Genomic DNA, 3,928 nt, shown 5'->3' on the forward strand with positions numbered 1-3,928 from the left:
TCTTCAAAATTCTAGATATATATCCATTAGTAAAACTGGTTTTGAATATCAGATTTTCCCTAGCAATAAGGCTAGTGCTCTGCTGAATATAGCAAAACCTTCCTTGAGGGATAATCTTCTCCAAGTGTCTGAGATAGTGCCTTGTGGAGTTCATGGTTATTTGTAGAGCAATCCAGTATTTAACTGGAAGGCACAGATAGGTGGTTAAAACAAGTCACCAAGTTACAATGGGATATGTCTCTCAGTAAATGCTCACCCAAGGCCAGGGACCAAACTTGGAGATCACTATGAGCTTCCTGAAGAGCCCTGAAAGGGTAGTTTAAGTAGAATTTAGGCAATAAACTGAGCTAACTACAAAAGCACATCCAACTGCTTTGCTTTTAAGGAACTATAGACAACTAACAGCAGCAGCCATGTGGCACAGATCCCATATAAGCTCTGGTCTCATGGTGACTAGGGACCTCTGCCTTGACTGGCCTGAATCTGCCTAGAAGGAAGAGTTGACGCCTACCTTTCTTGTGACATCTGATGGTTGGTGAACCTCCTGAAAGAGAAGAGATGAACACCCTCCTCAATCTGGGCAGCCTGCACCCATGCCCCCCCATGCACCCAATGCTTTCCTACAGGCTGCTCAGCTGTTCCTTGTGCTGGAGCTTTCCTCTGGGCTGGAAGGCAAACAGCATAGCCAGAAAGGCAAGGATATAGTGTCTACATCTGTGTCTTTATAACAGCAGCACTCTGCTTGCAAGGCTGACTCCCAGGTCCAGCAGTGGAAGGGCCTGGCCTCACAAATCCCCGGACATCCACTGACAAATATAGAAAGCAGAACTAATAGGCTTCAAAAGCAGGCTGTCCATCTCATTTCGTCAAAAAGGCAGACCAGCGCACAGTGCGAAAGAGAGGAAAAGCAGCATGGTGAAATAATGGTGGATGCTGGTAGAGTCCCAAAACACATCAAAAAGAATGGAATATACCTAGAGGAAATGTTTCAATAATGGGTATGTTTGCTTACATGCGTATCATTTTCAAAGGAGTTACGAAAGGGGATCACGTTAATGCTTCTGTTCCCAGTTAATGAAAATTATGCTTCTGATGTTTCTCCTACTGTTCAGTGCTGTCCATCAAAAAACATTTAAGGAGACACAACTTCAGCTGCAAATACACTGATCATCTTTCCACAAATAACACTGACACGCTTTATACAATCAAGGATCATTGCTTTACCAGCCAGTCCTAAAGTTCATTACTGTAGAAAATCTGAAAAAATGGGCATGTGTCATTTGCCGTTAATTCTCAGTTTGTTTAAACCTGCACTCTCTTTCAGATTAGCTTATTCATGAACTCAATGTCCTAACTAAGTACAGTGGTCCAGTGCTTAAAAAAAATCAAAACCCATCATAACTGAGTACGGAAAATAAAGGATTGGGACTGTAGTCTGAGTTGGCATACTCTAATGAAAGCCAGTTATCAACTAAGCTAAAGTAGCCTTCCATGGGCAAAAAATGACAGGAGAAAACTCAGGATCAGTCCATTGTTCCTACCCCTAGGACAGCAAAGAAAATGCCAGGAAACTTGTTCTTTATTAAAAAGCCATAACAAGACACACTGAACAAATAAGTGTACCAGATGAGAGCATTGCTATATAAGGCTGGGTATAGAAGCCAAACACAGAGATAGAAACCCTGTCTCCCACCAAACACACCAATACAGATCATATAAAAGCAAAGGGAAGGTCTCAAATAAATCATGTTGTCCAGTTTGACACATTGATACAAGTTGAACCTCAGCAAGACAGAAATCATCCCAAAGGAATCATGTTCTTGTCTTCCTGTGAGGAGAGCATGTTTGCATACACTGTAACTGTTGTTAATGTGTCCAAGGAGAACTATATGTAATTTCTATTGCATCTAGGTGGAGTTGTCTCCTTCAGCATGTACTAAAGTGTTGAATTTTTGCAATATGCCCTTCCTACAAAGAACTCCGAATCAAAACCAAATAATTCTTGATCTAGACTTAGAAAAGGTTTTAATGTTCCCTACAAGCTTGTATTTCTGTTATCAGTTTTATCTGACAAAGATTAGATATAGACGGTTAGGCTGACAGATCAGTAAATATGCTGAAGCCAAAAATCAGCAAGTCTGATAGTCTGCCTGGAGACCCTGGAAATGTCATCCCAATGCCCATCACCCGTGCTCAAAGGAAGCCTCAAGACCACAGTCCACAAGTTACAGAGATGGCTATCTGACATCCCATTGGTTATGGTTCTCAGGCGTTAGTCTATTTGCCACTGTGCTGAAATAAAACTGGAATAACTCCATTAGCAATTGCTATGTTACTGGATCAGCCTAGATTTGCATTTCTGGAGACTGATTTAGGATGCTGCTGCATGGAGCTTTCCTTGGTAGAGTAGAAAGTAAGAAAGCATGTTCAGACTCATTTATTTACTACCTGCTCCTGATAAAGCAGTTACTAGAGAACTTCACATACGGAAAGTCAGTAGTAAAACTATTTGCATAAGCACTAGTTACAACTGAAAATGAGACTCAACACTTCTGAGATGAAAAATATTTATTGAGAGCTTGGAGTTTTGACAGGTTATTTCTATAACAGCTGCATAAGAAAACACCTAAATCCTTATCAACTCTGTATTTTTTCTTTTGTTTCATCATCACTTTTTTAAGCTTTTTCCACACGTTATTTGTAGATAGTTAAATTTTATATGTCAACACTTTGATGACAAAACTGTTTTGTAATTTCTGTGTCATACCCCAGATTGCTTTTCTGTGGAGAAATATCATGGGTTTTGTTCATTGAAAACCTCCTTGTGATCTATAATGTAGGTCATAATACATTTTCTTGGACTTGCAGATATCTGGCATTTCAGAGTGCACGAGTGCCGTCAAGACAGCTCCTTCACCAAAAGTGGAGGTGCCACTGTGTTAAATTTGTAGTTTAGCCTGGAGGTAACCTCATGCTGCTCAAAGGCTCAGTTGGAGAAGAAATCTGTAATTCGCAAATTAATCTCACTAAAATCACTGAGGCAGAGGGAAATTCCACAGGGTCCTCACTCCAACATGGGCCATCAAGGAAGGTTACACGCATTTTGGAGACAAGAAGTGTCTTACACAAGGGAATAGACAGCATGCCTTCGATTTTGCCCAGCATTCGCTCAGCTGTTCAGGCATCTGCTACAAAGTCTTGCAGAGGTACCTAAGATCTGAGAGGTCTGTTTGTTCTCTGTGCTCATCCAAACTTTGAACTTTGCCCAGGCTTATCACCGGGGTACCACTTGCAGGTTTTGACAGATAGGCACTGTTCCATGAGCATGACTACATGAGGTCTGTGACTACAAAATCTTTGCCCAGAAGCACCAAAATTCTATAACACTGAGTGGCACAAGGTCTTGGGGTTCAATACATCATCCTTATTTAGTGAACTGACACAAATTTCAAGCAGCTGTCAAGATACTGAGGTGTTTAAAGTAATTATAGATACAAGACAGGCTGATAGATTTCGTGCTTTGAAATATACTTTTGTACAGAAAGTGGTCACACCAAGCCATACCTTATTTGTAGTTTGCGATATTTTTTACTAATTTGTGTGGTTCCTTTTTTTCTTTTTTTGGTCTTTCAAAGAAAGTCTGAAAGGCTCATTTTTATAGCCGAAAATGCATCCAAAGCTTGTGAAGGAAGTCCCTGTCTTCAGACAACATGGTGCTGTCTTCATTTCCATTTTCCACAGTAGTTTCACTCTTTTCTGTCTTTCATGTGGTCTCTGGCACCTTGGAAGCAAGTAAGCCTATCTCAGCTGTTGTGTGCCAGCAGTTCAATACCCCCAGCCACCATGCCAATACCTACAGCTGAAAGCTAGGGTTGGAGAGCAGCCGGAGGGGTGTGAGGGACATCCTGAATTACATCCCTGCACAGCC

Source organism: Strigops habroptila, chromosome Z (assembly GCF_004027225.2).
Source record: "Strigops habroptila isolate Jane chromosome Z, bStrHab1.2.pri, whole genome shotgun sequence".
Classification (NCBI taxonomy): domain Eukaryota; kingdom Metazoa; phylum Chordata; class Aves; order Psittaciformes; family Psittacidae; genus Strigops; species Strigops habroptila.